General features: G+C 46.9%; 1 protein-coding gene across 1 annotated transcript in view; it reads right to left on the bottom strand.

Annotated features, from left to right (window-relative positions):
• Positions 1-3,200, bottom strand: part of LOC149354669 (mechanosensory protein 2-like) — a 381,157-nt gene extending 377,957 nt beyond the window's left edge. Inside the window, exon 1 of the mRNA XM_089583450.1 lies at positions 2,793-3,200. The gene's annotated coding sequence lies outside the window, so the exon portion shown is untranslated. The remainder of the gene's footprint in view (positions 1-2,792) is intronic.
• Between the last annotated feature and the right edge of the window lie 12,513 nt (positions 3,201-15,713).

The following is a 15,713-nucleotide window of genomic DNA, read 5'->3' as shown; positions in this document are numbered from 1 at the left end:
TGTGGCCTAAATCCGTCTTAAACTTCCATCCATGCACTATTTCACAGTTTATGCTCTACACTAGCTTTATTAGAAACCGCATAGTAATTTGAAGCCAGAAAGGTACTTTTAATCAGGACACAAAGCGCTTCATATAAAGTCATGCGATCATCTCTGTATGGAGCCGTAGAACGACGTGATGTGGCAGAACTGCAATCAAACGAATGGCTAAATCAGATGGTTTTAGAAAAATTATCTCAGTTTTCGTGTTTGTTATCTTGCACTGAAAATGCTGTTTCACTGACAGCGTCTTGGCGCGGACTCAACCAAAAAAGTGTTAAAATAAAATATGCAACAGAAAAAGGAGGCGATTGGATGGGAAGTGGCTAGAACGACGTTGCATTCTTTTCAAAACGGCGCTTCAGATTGCATCACCCGTCTTCCCTAAAGGTATTACTTCGCTTCACCTACAAATTCAAGACAGCTGCGTGGCTTAGTATTCAATACACAAAAATTCAGTAAGCGCATTTTTCAGCAGTAGATAGTTGAGGAACGTAATTTTTTTTCACATATCGAAAATGCTTTTTGGAGGTTTAAAGTGACTGAGGGTACGCGGGACGCCGCAGTGAAGGGCTCCGGAAATTTCGACTATAGTACGCGGGCTTCCAGAATTTCGCCTCCATCGAAATTCGAGCGCCACGGCCGGGATCGAACCCGCGTCTTTCGGGTCAGCAGCCGAGCGCCATAACCACTGAGCCACCGGGGCGGCCATATGTCTCAAGATTTCCCTACAGCAGTCAATATATCCGCAAATCTCCCATCTGCAGGCTTGCATTTTCTGCTGTTAACGTTCTTGCTATCGTCAGAAACTTTTCTCCATTGGATTTCTATGGGAGTCTTAACTACTTGATGCGAGCGATGGACAAAGATTAAAAGAAAGATTTTGCTATGCATCGGAAGAATGCACCATTGCCTTCAACATTTCCGTAACAGCATCACAGTATTGCGAAATTGCCCTGCGATTAGAATTGATGTCCGAAAACCCTGGACTAGTTTGACAGCGGTGCGCCAGACGGGGGCTGATTCCCGGTTATAGGATGCTGGACTACTGCAAGTGGTGAATGCTTAGAATCAGCCTTGGAACATTAAGGTAAGACAAATGTGCTGAGAGGTTATAATACATGGCAGTGCTATTCGGCTGACTGCATCCTAAACGAGAACTAATGACGTCATCTTCAGAGACAGATAAGTGAAGCACTGGTACGTGTCTGTCACTGCCAGCGCACGGGGCGAGTTCGATATATCTCACGCTAGTGAAAGCTGTGTGTCGGGTTGCGCTACATTTAGCGACATGCGTGATCCGACTAGAAACACTGTGGTACTGCGTCAAGACATACTGCGTATAGGTTTGGAGTCTTTGATATCATCGCATGTTCGTCTTTCACGTTGTTTCTATCTTCTGTTTACATCAATTTGCAGCGAACACTTTAACCTATCAGCATTGCGTTTGAATCCCAATTCCGACAGCTCAAATAAAATGCGCCTGTTCTGCAGAGAAGATTTCCTAAATGAAAAGTAGCCAAAAAGAAGTTGTTTTCGTAGGCTCTAAGCACTCGTTAGTTGCCTCTTTAGCGATATTATATTGTAGTATGCGCCAGTTGGCATTTGCACTCGGCCCGACTGATATTCGTACAGCACTTTCATGGAGTAAGAGTTGACCCCATCCATTCGGCGTCCCACGGCACACAGGCCGATTTTGCAAACAGGAGTGTTCCACAACTGGACGACGCGCTGACTGCATTATCAGTGGCTGCTGTGGATTTCCAGCGCTCGTGCGCCCCCAGGAAGGAACCGCCATTGCGTGTCAACAGAGTTGGGAATCGAGGCCCTCATTAGCCGATCCCAACCGTCCAGTCCGCAAAGTTTCAACAGTTCTAAGGAGACGGACCTGAAAACTTTTAAATCAGAAGATTAGCGCTGAATTGGGCGAAGCACTTTCAGCGAGCGGAAAGCAATGCAGCGTGTGCTACTCTTACTTTCTCACTTTTGGCCTCAAAAACCTCGCTACGAACTAGAGTGAATGGAATTAAGAGTCCAGTGCCCCTTAACCGAGCAGTGACACTGAAAAGTAGCGACGACTTTCGTCGATGTCTTCCTGTCTTATTCATGTTTTCTTTCTGAGCCATTGACGTATGAGCATCTGTCACGGAATGCGAGTCACACTCAAAAGAAATGAATACTAATGTATAATAACTCTTATTTCCTTTCATTATTTTTATCCATCGGCACGTCCCTTAATTTCAGTCTTTAGTCTGAAATGTCAATACAACGAGCCAACTTTGTTATGACAGCACGCAGAAAATATGACGGCCGCAGGATTTTTTTTTTCAGTGCAGCAGGAGGATACCTACAACAAACAAACCGACATTTATGTGGGTGTGTTTGCTGCGGAATTCTTCCTCTCATAATCGTCCTTACGCAGAAGCACTGTGCCCATTCTAACCACGCGTTTAGAAAATCCGTGGGGGGTCCCCAGAAAGCACTTTACGAAATGAGACGCATGTGGTTGCTTCCGTCGCGGCAAGTGATACATGCAAAACGCTCACAGAGCGAAGAATCCGGGACAGCTCAAGTTAGGCTCCAAGTGTCAATAGCGAGCTGTTTCCGTCCGTTACCGTACCTCTTGCCCAGTGTTACCGCAACAGTCAACATCTCAGCAGGTGGCAGTTACCTCTTTTACAGAGTTAAGCCGCGAGATGTCGCCTACAAATCACTCGTCACGCGAGCAGCAGCGGGGACAGGCGATGCCTCACCTTTCCCGGGCGCCCAGCGCAGTCCCTGCACCAGAACTCTGCCCGTGACAGGTGCTGCTCACAGTCTGCTGTGCGCTCCCCTTGTGCGATGTCGTGGTGACGCGATCACTAGCCGGCAACCTGCTCACGGTGTCGCCGCTACCACCACGACGGCAGCAGTACGCCGGGCGACGAGAGCGACGGCGGAGCGTACGGCGCACCGAGATCACGCTCACTTCTTCCTTCGGGCTCCACACGCCTCATTGCCGGCCACCGGCGGGTCGGCGCTCCTGCTCGGTGCCCTCGAACACGGCGGCGGTGGCGGCGAGAGAACGCTGCGGCTCGGCGACCGGGCTCAGCAGCGCAGCGGCGGCGACGGCGTCGGCGTCAGAGCGAACGCCCATCGCAGCAACGCGCGCACGGCACGGCGCTCCGCCGAATGGTGAAGCGGTCGAGCGAGTCTCGCGGCGATCGCGGCAATCGTGGGACGAAGGGCTTCTCGCCGGGGAGGAGGGCGACGGGGGCTCGTGCGGAGGATGGGAGACGGAGCGTCGTTGGCCGATGCGTTGCCAGGCAACTGGCTCCCACCCTCACTCCGGCAGCGAGGATGACGATGCGCAGGAACTCCTGGTTGTGCGTCCCTTCTCCCCCCTCGCTTTTCTCTCTCGCACAGCGTACCCTCGCCCATTGCCCGCATGCTTTGTTGCGGGCTCGCCTCTCGCCCTCTTCGCCCTTGCGAGAGAAAAGGGGAGCAGCGGGTGCGATGCTCGAGGATATGCACTCGAGTCTCAGAGAACGCTCGTCGCTAAGGCATCTTAGTTCGTCCGTACACGAAGAGTCTTCTTCCCCATGGCCGGACCACTGTGCCTAGGAGTGGAGGGCTGAAGAGCCCGCGATTTTTTGGCGGTGGTCACCAACGAATGTCCGAACAAAAATCGAGCGCGCGGCCCACAAAACCGACTAAGAAAAAAACGCTCGCGCTATTATACTGTGCCACTGACCGAGACAAGGTACAGCGTTTCTTGCTCCAATATTTCGGGAAATCTCTACTAGTAGATTTCTCTACTCCACCTTAGCGGATTCCTCTAAACATTGGACCAGCACTGTTTACGCTTCGAGTCGATCAATTCTCTCCCGCCCTACCATGTGCTGCCCGTCCCAGTTAGCTCAGTTGGCAGAGCGAGTACTCCGCTGAGGCGGTGGCCCCGGGTTCGAACTCCGGACCGCGAGGAATTTTTCCTCAACTGGGGAAGTTTCTATGAAAGCTCTGTAGCTTTCCTTTCTAGGCCTATGACTGAGCTTCGGTGGATGGTAAGGAGCAATTACTCTCTTATTAGCGTTTCTTGTTCCGCCTGTGGAGGGAATGTTGAAACGTCGCTAGCGACTCTAGGAAGTGAGCGGCTAACGCAATCGTAGTGAATGATTTTTTATTGGTGTTGGCATTTTTTCCTCCACACTAATATATTAAGCCAAAAATCATTATTATGGAATCCAGACAACGAGGCATCGAGGAGTAAGATATTAGCGCACATGGGTAGGGTACGAAGACCGCGATAGCCCATATAAAATGGTACTTCTAAGGAAACGTAGAGAGTAACGCCGTGCACTATCTATTGGCCTACCATGTCCCAAGGTTCCGACGAAATCTAGCCCATAAAACAAAACACATTTCAATGTAATGACGAATACGGTACTCTCGTGTTAAACTCGACGCTGAGACCAAGCGGCTGCGGAGGTCTGCTGCTGAGGGTGAGGTTGCCAGTTTAATTCGCGGCCTTGGCGCCAATGTTAGGACGGACTCGGACTGAAAAAAAAAAGACCCTTGTTAAACTATGGAGTCACAGAAGCGCAAAGCATTCGCTTACGGCCGCGTCGCTATCACGTTAAGGAAGGCTTATTAGGCAAGATTTGAAGCGGTGGCCAGATATACACGGAAGTCGTTCATTCCCCTTCGCAAATCCGGGATGGCTTAAGTAAATGATGAAGAGGCAACATTCTTTATTTTTGCCAATAAACATATTCACCGCCTTCGCACATCCATGTACACAAAAAGGCCTCTGGGGAAAACAGGAATTTCCAGGGCAGTCGTGCAGCCTCTGAATGCCACATAAAAACCAGCGGAACGCTTCTTAAGCTCCGCCTTCAAGGGTACGACTCGATAGCGTCAATGGCTCCTTTCAGCTGTTTCTCTACACACACAGCCACTGTTCTATGTTCACCTTCACACTTTTGTCACGATTACGAGAACACAGTTTCCACATTCTTGTTTTGAACTTTTCCAGATTGCACTTTACGCACATAATGTTACTCTAGTTAGTATCTCACTAAATAGCACATCCATAGTTTACTCCACTAATTATAACATCACTATAGGCATCAAATTAAGCCGAACACGACACACTCATCTCTTTCCCCTTTCCAGCTCAGCCAAGTCAACGCGTCTCAGGGGTCATGGATTCGAATAAAGACTCGAGTTTACGGAAATGTTTCTTTGCCTGAAATGAAATACATTATAAAGTTAAATAGCTTGAGGCCTTCGCAGACCTCTAATTCGCATTACAAGTGCCATTTTCAATTATTTTCATTCCAGGGTTCCCCGCGCGACGTGGATTTCTCGACACAACATCGCCGCGGGGTCGACGGCGGGTTTCGTCCTGAAGGGGAGCATTATCGCTGTCACGTTAAAACTCCTTTAACTTCCAGATGGGATCCGGTGACTCTAGATTGGAGGCCGTTGTGGCGCCACCAACGCGACAGCTCTGATGTGTACTAATGAAAACGTTAGCGACGAAAAATTGATTGGGTTGCCGAAAATTTTCAGGAGTGGTTACGGGCACTTGCTTGCATAGCTGACGTCTTGTACCTAAAGTTTATGATTTATGGGTGTTTAACGTCCTAAACCAAATCAGGCTACGAGGGACGCCGTAGTGGAGGGCTCCGGAAATTTCGACCACCTGGGATTCTTTAACGTGCACTGACATCGCACAGCATTGCTGCAAATATCTAAACGCCTCAAATGCTATGGTAATGTTCTCTTGACTGTATGGTCATGATCTGGTTTTAATTAAAAATTGCATGTTAATACCGGCTTGGTATCGAAAGCTATACGCGTGCTTGAAGCGGTAACACTCCACACTAGTGTTTGAAAGCCTGTTTATAGCATCTATTTCATGTGGTCATGAAATCCATGGACAAAATATCCACATTCATTGCTCGAAATTGTCCAGTTGGTGGCTGTGTTTGTTCTGATCGTTCCGAGGTGGAAAAACCTTTCGCTCCCTCCCTCATATTGGGCATGCATCCACAGTATGCACGGTAGCTCACGATTCCCTACGCGGTGACAACGGTACGCACGCTGCTGACCGAGCACTTGCTCGCCGGGCCCATCGGAGGCGGTTTAGGAAAGGCCATAAGAGCTAAAAAAGCTCTTATGCTTAACTAATATTGAATAGTTATTCTTTTGAACTATTACTGTTAGGCTCCTTACCGTAAGTAACATCCATATGTGTTTATAGAATTTCGAAAACATGGTAACCATCGGCGCTGTGGCCCAACAAATTTTGGCTATTTCGACGAGTTTCACCCGATAGGTTGCTTTGCCTGCAAGCTTCTCGGAAATGTATGTATTCTGACATGATGTACACAAAATTTGTTTGGGCACAGTGCCGACAGTAACCGCGTTTTCTAAATTTTAAAAACTGATATGGATACTTACCGTGGGCTACACGCCTCTCAATAATTAAGGAGCCTAACAGTAATAGTTGAAATTACCAGTTACAACGTGCTACTTAGCACATCTTCTTGTATTCTGATGTGCTACACCGCTGAAAATGCTATGCCAAAAACCGCGCTCTTCTAATTCAAAAAGACTATATTTTAAAATTGTGTGGAGTCTTAGGTGAAACAACTTGTATATACTAAGTAGAACTTCATTCATTCATTCATTCATTCATTCATTCATTCATTCATTCATTCATTCATTCATTCATTCATTCATTCATTCATTCATTCATTCATTCATTCATTCATTCATTCATTCATTCATTTCCTCCCAGACTGATGGCATAAGCTTTCTCATTACCGAACGAGCTCACGCTGCAATATCAAACTGCCCTTGGAGAACGTGAACCCCTCTTGACACCGACGCAGCAATTCACAAGCATAGAAAGAAAGTGCTCGTGCTCGTGCTCGCTGCTCAGCCGGAGGCGGTCTTTCCCCTTGTGTTAGTTGCGTGTAGCAGCCGAAATGCTTGCTGACGGTCATTCTTTATGAACGCAGCTTATCGTATTGGGCTGCAGCATAAGTGCTGTGTAGGTGCTTGCAGCGGGGGATGAGCATAGTGGTGCTGATAGGTGTACAGTTGTCCACATATTTATTCAGAGCGCTCGAACTACGTACTCTGTTGTGAATTTATGACAATCGCCACTGCCTGGAGGGCCCGATGCAGCTTATCAAGACATGAGGACGTAAACACGATCTATGAGTATGTGCATGCACGGTAATTCAAGCCTTCGAGCCCTCGGCCACTCGCAAATTAAGCGAGTGTGCTCCGCGGTGCGCCATTCAGCCGCTCTACATAGGTGTGCAGACGACTTTGCCTTCCAGCACGCCAGGAATATCTTGCGGAGAAGGAAAAGCACGGAGACAAAGAAATGACAGCTTCTTAGGAAAGTCCTCCAGGATCCCTTTGAATGCCGAATGAATGTTGCTGGAATCCGTAAACCACTGAAATATAGGAACGGCAGTGATGTGCCCCTATACTGAGAGAACAGATATCGGAGTTTTGTGTGATTCGTGATATCTGGTGTCTTCCTCAATGAATATTTTCCAAACGTACTTCATCTATGTAATCTTAAAAATTTATTTTTTTTTACTTCGCAACAGCTGCAAGTTCTGCCGTGACATTTTCAAGAATATACGGAAATAAGACGTAAGTCCTTTTCACACTGTGCTTTCACTATCTATTACCGGCTACTGGAATCCCCACGTCTTGGAAACCTTTCTCTGTTTGCCCACATTTCTATCTCAAGTCGCTTATCCTTATTTTATATTCCTGTTTCTCAGTCCACCAAGCGACGTCGTTGCCTTATTGTGCGATGATGTTAACAAGGGCCGTGCCTGTCACGCTGCTTTGTGGCGGCGTCTAGTAATGATCGTCCTCGTTGCTGCCCCACAACAATGACCATCACTCCACTGTGCTCAGTTCTCGAGACTACAATATAATTTTCCGACAACTTTCTAATAGACCACCATCAATATTTTACGTAAGCAAGATGCGGTTGCACTGGAGTCACCGGATGAGGGTAACAGCTGAGGGTACGGTTCATAGGGATACTGTAGAACCGCTTTATGACGAAGTCGAAGGCACCTCGGGATTTTTTCGTTATAAGCCGAAGGCGCCCCGGGATCTCTTCGTTATAGTAACTGCTTCGTAATAGCCGTAGGGAACTTTGGCAACAGTTCTCGCATGCCAACGTACTTACCTACCACCGTGCTGAAAGAGAACATAAATGGCGTTTAGTTTGCCACCGACGTCTGCTGGCGTCGTTGTGCTGCGTCCAAAGCCATACCAAACGGGTGCTCGCGACGGTATCACTGCTGCACGCGCCCGCTTTTACCGCGGCCTGTATCGGCTTTAGTGCCCAAAGAGAGGAGTGAAAATTCAGTAGTCATCTTTTCTTGCGCGCATAATTCCTCAAAGGAGGCTTGGAAACACACACCAAGTAGCTTCGATGCATTCGAATAGGGGTACACCAAACGAATACTCTACCTCGTGCACACATTTTCTCTGAGACACGCATAGATTTCAGTGCCTAGAAAACGAGTCTTGTAGAAATAAGGTTACAGAGGACAGAGAGAGACCTATGCCGAATAGGTAGCCAAGTTTTTTCCTGGCAACTAAATCCGATACCGGCCGCATTAAAAGCAAGTTCTATGCGGCAATTTTATCGCTAGAACCCATTTTGGTTCGCTTTCTCGCATGATGCACAAGCAGGCTAATAACAACGGCACAACTTTATAGCTTCACTGTAAAACAGCAATGTCTTGTGGTAGAAAAAAGGTAAACGGCAGGCCGAAGACTGTTCGCGGTTCGATGATTAGTATGCCTCGATGTAGCCTCCAAACGAGCAACATCGAGACACCTTATTTGCATGGAAGCCTTTCGGGGAACGGAAACCGTCTTTCGCTTTCGTTTTTCACCAATCTTACTCATCTTTGCTTTGTGCAGCCAGCGGAACGTCGGTACGATCAAAGATATCAAATGCACTATCGAACGGTCACAATGCGTGGCCATCCTTCTAAAACGGGAACTACACTGCTCACAGCACTTGAGAAAGGCAGTGGATCGTGAGCAGAGAAAAGGCTGGACAACGGGAAGACTGCAGTGAAGTTGACAACTCTGTCGGGGAGTACCGGTCCGTGCGCATCGCGCTTTGGGACATCGTTCTTCGAGCAGCGTAATGAAGTTTCGGCGAAGATTGGCTTGCCAATGTCAAACATTTTGTCCCACCGAAGCTGACGAATCGCCCGGAATCGCATGGAGCGCCATGTGGGCCTGCGCTTGTTTAGTGCGGTGCTGGGCCGAGCCAGATGTGCGCGGTAATTTCAATTCACCGTATAATGATACCCAACTGGTGCACACCATTACATAACGACGTACTTATCACGGAGTGGCAGTAACGCAACATTTCGTTACTAGGGTCCGTTATATCCTTTCGCAGGAAAAGCTTATTGCGTAAGATAATCGACACACGCGGAATGCGACACACAAGGACGAGGTTAGCGTTGCGACTGCGAATGTGTGATCGATTGGTGTTTAGGAACTGAATTCACTCACTACAACGACAATTAAAGTTTTGACCTGGCAGTTTTAGAGGCGTGCGAATGATAGAAATTTTCTTATAGCGAAACGAATAAACATCTATTACATTCGTTGAACGAAGCAAGGAGTCCACGCTCAACATTTTTCGAAATCCTATGAATCCGCTTTAAGTTTTCGAATATAGTTTTCGAATAATTGGCACGAAATTCGAATAGTGCCCGCCGAAGTTCTTATAACGTTTATTTCAAAACAAGACGGAAGAGTCACTTAAGACTGCTTGAGTGTGAGAAGACGTAAGCCCGTCCCTCGCTTTGTGAACGCAGTCGTCGCGCGTTGCGGCGTGACGTAACCCGATGCCACGCAGTTGGTAATTCTACCTCTGCATGGCTCTACGTAGCCGCCGCTGCACCCCTTCTGATCTGCGCGCTAACTTCATATGGATCCCTGGGAGTCCTCATACCACTCCTGGAACAGTGGTGCAACGGTTAAGCGGTGCGCCACTGCTCTGCGATGGCAGGTGCCGCCACCATCGTGGTTTATGCGATCCAGGTTCCTCTTCCTCAGCAACCTCGCGCGATCAATCATTAATTTAACCACCACTTGCCTCGGTACATGAGAACGCTATCTTTTATGGGTACCACAAGTGTTAACACACGCACACGCACGCACGCACACACACACACACACGCACACGCACACGCACACGCACACGCACACACACACACACACACACACACGCACGCACGCACGCGCGCACACACGCACGCGCGCACACACACACACACGCACGCACGCAAGCACACACGCACACACGCACAAGCACGCAAACACGCGCGCACGCAAGCACACATTCTCTCTCTATCTGTCCACGATTGATGCTACAGATACCTTTAGCTTTCTAAATAAAAAAAAAAGTAAGATTCGCGTGCCGAATGCAGCCGTTTGCTGCTAGAGTTTAAGGCTAACGCTGAAAAACGCCCAAAATGTTTCCCAAACAAGCAGTTCCTGAACAGAACGACGTACTAATTTCGCCTTTCGACACCAGGCATGTTCTGATTCATAATTTTGCAACAGCGCAACACAACGAGGACAAGAGCGAGAAGTGACGCAAAGATGACGCTGAACATTCTGATGTTGAAAAGCGCCATCAACTGTGTCAACAGAAGATTGGTTTGGTCTATTTGGTTCGAAGTAGTTGAATACATAGTGGTAGAACGACGAAGACGACACGGAATAGACAGGACAGGCGCTAACTTTCAACTTTTTTTCACGAAGGCTTCACCACAGAGACCATAGAGCAACCCCGCAACCACAACCAGACGATACGCATGCGCTTTACATGAAAAGCATAATCAAGATGTACAACTTCTAGACAGAAGACCCGGTTCCGGGAAACGTAAAAAAGAGATAAAGGAAGGGGGAAGGGCCAGAAAAACTTATGAAAAAAACAAACTTAAAAGGAATCATTGACTTGAAGTGGTTTTTAGGTTTTATGAAAAGGTTGGCCAGGCCATTTGCATACTCCCAAGTAACACTATTAAAATATAATTTAAAGAGTGAAACCAAGTAAAAGCTGAAAGAAGTAGCAGAGAGAATCAACAGAAAGATGTTAAAAACTGGAGTGTAGAAGACCTCTTCAAAAAATATATCTGGTTTAAAACAGACAATGGCGATGAAGAAATGAAAATTTTAATCTCCTGATGCATGTGAACAACAAAGTGTTTAAAAGGCAGCAAAAATTGAAGACCTGAAGCTGAAGCAAAATTTAAAGCCAAGAACAAAAAACTGGAGTGTAGAAGGCTCCCAAAATACTTGTTCCTTAAAAGATACTGCGACAGTGAAGTAATGATTTTTTAAATCGTAATAAGTGCTAATAACAATGAATCTAAGATAAACAAAAACATGACACTAATGCTAAAAGAAACCAGAAACCGAGAAACAAACTCAGATTTTTGATTACGCAGGCAAACTAACACGTGCAGCAGCTTTAATCACCCCTACAGATGTCTTTCAAGAAATTTAAAATCGTTGTCGTGTAAATTAATAGAAGAGGCGTTGACACGCTGCAGCCCGATCTTTCGAAGAAAATAGGCCTCAGTGACTTCGCGCTCCTTTTTACTTTTAGCCGCTGTTATGCAATCAGTGCTCTGTATGTTAGGATAGCATGATTGCTTTCGCTTTGTCTCCATGCTTTGCAATGATCTGCAAGGTTGCTGCCTGACTTGTTGCGCACGCACATAGTTCATGCTCCTTAGTTCTCTCGTTGAAGCAACGTCCTATCTATCCAATGTAATGAAGACCGCAGCTGATAAGAATCTTGCATTGGCTTTTCATTTTATGAACTGCGTTGCACGTTTTGTCATGCACTGTACTTGTTTTTCTTTTTCCATAGTACAGATTTTTGAACGTTTGCACGGGGCTGAGAAAATCACTTTTACTTCGTATCTTCCTGCCACCAGCAACTCAAATGAAACTAATGAGTGTGAGATTTCATGCCTGATTTACTGTCACTTAAAGCCTCATGTGCGGCATGCTACAACATTAAGCTGGTACTGCCGCCGCGGTGGGTCAGTGGTTATGGTGCTCGGCTGCTGACCCGAAAGACGCGGGTTCGATCCCGGCCGCGGCGGTTGAATTTCTTTGGAGGGGAAATTCTAGAGGCCCGTGCACTGTGCGATGTCAGTGCACGTTAAAGAACCCCAGGTGGTCGAAATTTCCGGAGCCCTCCACTACGGCGTCTCTCATAGCCTTAGTCGCTTTGGGACGTTAAACCCCGTAAACCAACCTACCTAAGCTGGTACACAATTTTTTGCCAATTTTGTGCGTACTACCTGCACTGCAAGCCCACCAGCGCATAAATGTTTTTAGAGTCAGAAAGTTATCCGAAAACATTGTAACTTCAAGCACAGAAACATTGGCCTGACTGCGGTTTAGTTTGCGGAAAAACTTATTCATCGCCGAAAAACCAACAGGGCAGAGCAAGAGAAAGAGAAAACAACGAGAGGCAGCAGGGAGCGCAAGGATCGCTGGCATTCCCAGCCAATGCTGCCCGCGAACTCACTCAGTCCCAGTCTTGCGACGCTGCAAGTTAAAGCACGCAGAACAAACACCAGATGACAACAAAGAACCTTAAGTCGACATTGAGAGGCAGTACCGAAGGCCACTAAGCAATAGAAGGCTGCCTCTCTACACCCTTCGCAATTTTTATTTTTCTGTTCTTTGGGTTTTTCGAGCTCTCGCAGTACCTCGCATTGTGTGCGCTGCGTTTGGTTACAAGGGGTCTCCACAAGAGCGGAATTTGCAGCCTCCTGCCTTCTATGTGTTGGTCGACATTCAGCTTATATTGCTTTTCGCCCTTAATCAACTGCGGCTCTCACCCTGACAGGGCCACTTGTCTTAGTCGTGAAGCTCACTGACAAAGACAAGTTACTCTCTTCCTAGTGTCCGCGTCACTTCGGTGTTCTTGGGCGAAGCTAGACTTCCAGTGTTCGGATTGCTTTCCGGCAACTTCTTTTTTTTTGCCTCAACAACACCTAGATAGCTCTCCAAAAGTAACGGAAATAACGCAAAATGACTCTTTAATAATTGCGTGATATAACTAAACGCTTGATAGTCCTTCATCTAGACATATGTCTTTTGCGGAAGCAGAATTAAACTACATTCGAGCAAGCCGTGCTTTCTTGCTATTAGGCGCGGATATTTACAAATATTCTTTCGCTGAGTTAATTTTATTGCACTTTTTGACTAAACTTTACCTAAAAGTACTTTGTTGCAGGCCACCGAAAGAAACTAGAAAAAGAGTGCCTAGCGTATGTTGTTTGAAAACACTGGGTTGATTGTAAAAGTTATTCGGCGTAAAAGCATCCGCTTTCGGGTTACTTCATGCGGTATCGGATTAGCTAATGCCATCCATAGCTTCTGCCTTCGAACCAGGAAGCTCTGAAACCGAAGATAAATTCCAGCTGGCTATCGGTGCCGAGGAGAGAGCCAAACCCGCATGGCAAAGGCAACCGCACCGTCAACGAGCACGGTATCAAGGCGCTTAATACCTAATAGCATTTTCACGGCCAGTGTCTAGAATTAAACAGTTATAGAAGGCATGTACCATATTTATTTTGAATGTGGCGCTTAAGGTTAAGTTATGACGTAAACACGCTCTTACGACGAAGTGCGACGAAATGGGAGAACTTAGCACCGCCTTGAAACAGCAGCGTGTAGGCAGAAACGGCGTGCAGAAAGGACTTCCAGCCGGTTTAGCAACGCGTCGGTTCTCGTTTGCATAAATTGCCATCAAACGCTTAGAAAGACTACTGCAACATAAACAAAAATATCCTTTTCTGTGACCAGATGCTTCTAGATGCATGTTCTTGTTTTGTGAACTTCTGGCTAATTGTTAGTGTGTTGCGAACAGTTGCGATAGCCTGGAATACGATGTCAAACCGTTAGCCAGGCACACACCGTTTTAATACGTGAACAGCTTTCAGAAATCGGGCTCCTAATTTTGTTCAGATAGCCATAACTTTCAATTCAGTGCAAGCTACAGTGAGAAAGAACACAGTCTTTGTTCGTGAAAACATACTTAAAGGGACAGTATGGAGAGCTCTATTAATATTTTTTTTACAGCAAAATCCGATAGCTAGGCATTTCATGGCTTTGTTGCCACTTGGCCGGCAGCGAAAGATGCATTTATTTCTAAGAAATTTGTATTCGAATTTGAAAAAGTTTTTCCCGCCGCTCTGATTCAAACTTGGGATTCTCTTATGACGACACAGGACTAAGTGACGTGAAACATGACCTGCCCATGACGTGCCGCAGACTCCGTGATTTCTGACGGCCAGCAGTGCGGCCTGGCAGCAGCCGAAAAGAAAGCTACCGCCGGCCGCACGTTGAAGGCATCTATCGGCTATTGCGGCCGTCGCTACCGTCGCTTCGTTTACGTTTGCACCGGCGTTTTGCCAGCGTTACGATTTATCCCGTTCTTGAAGTCGTCAACAAAGTTTTAGCAAATAGAAACCTTTAGCATACCGTGTACCTTGTTAGCGCTAGCGGAATACCGGGACTCCGGGAGCCCGCCTACCGCCGGCGAGGAGGCACTGATTGGTGCCGATGCTGCAGGCACGCTCGTAGCTGCCGGATACGTGGCCCATCTGGCAACGTCAAGGAGATTTGCGCATGCATTGGCTGCGCCTCAGTGATTCGTGGCTTCTCGTGTTCTAGTGTTTCTAGCACCATTGGTTCTAGCAACACTGTTTTGTCCTATGACGTCATCACGCTTGTACTTGCGAGTTTTGCCTGTGGCGGTGATACGTGTATTTTGGTTCTTGCTCTTTTCTACGTTACAAGAGCTTTGCTGTCAGTATGAGTGGCGTTTTTGTAATCAGGAGCTGGTATTCTGTCGATACAAGCCAACTTCAATTTCTCCTCAGTGTCCCTTTAATCTTACAGTACTAGAGACCTTTTGAGTTTCCTGTGATAGGTAGCGCATACTGGAAGCTGATGTGGTTGGTACGATTGACACAATGCCCATGTTTTGCCAGAAGACAAAGTGGTGAGAACAGAATCAGGGACGCCTACATTGGCGGCCTATACTGCTTGATGGTTTACAGTGGGCTCATTTGCTGAATACGGTCAGTAGTAACAACAGTGAGAATGGGAATAATGAAAGTCAGGAGCCAATGGCAGCGTGAGTTTAGACTTTGTAATGGTAGAAAGTAACGCGTGAATTTAACGAGCACGCTTTGCTCCTAGAACTGCCAATTTTCACAATGACACGGCGCAAGCCAATGGATTGCAGGGACGAATAGTGTTTTAAATGCAAGAGCATTATTTCGATTATCGAAAATGAAACCCGGCGCTGTTGTGTAGCAGCAGTAGCCCGAAAATACCAATGACGCCATCAAGGTCTCGAATGACGTCTGCAGTTCACCATATGATAATAATGGGTGATCTAAGGAAATGACGCCGACATTGGATGAGACAGTAGTAGTTAGTGCCAGTGATAGTGGTAGTTTTGACATGACGAAGGACGCTACTAAATAATTATGATAGTCATGAATGATAATGGCAATTATAAAGGACTCTAGTGTGCAGGCCATGAGGGTAAAGGCCTTTTGGTCAAA

The sequence above is a fragment of the Amblyomma mixtum genome, chromosome 3 (assembly GCF_055824585.1).
Source record: "Amblyomma mixtum isolate Tamu chromosome 3, ASM5582458v1, whole genome shotgun sequence".
In the NCBI taxonomy this organism is placed as follows: Eukaryota; Metazoa; Arthropoda; class Arachnida; order Ixodida; family Ixodidae; genus Amblyomma; species Amblyomma mixtum.
The sequence above is the reverse complement of the archived record's forward strand: the minus strand, read 5'-3'. Positions and strand labels throughout refer to the sequence as shown.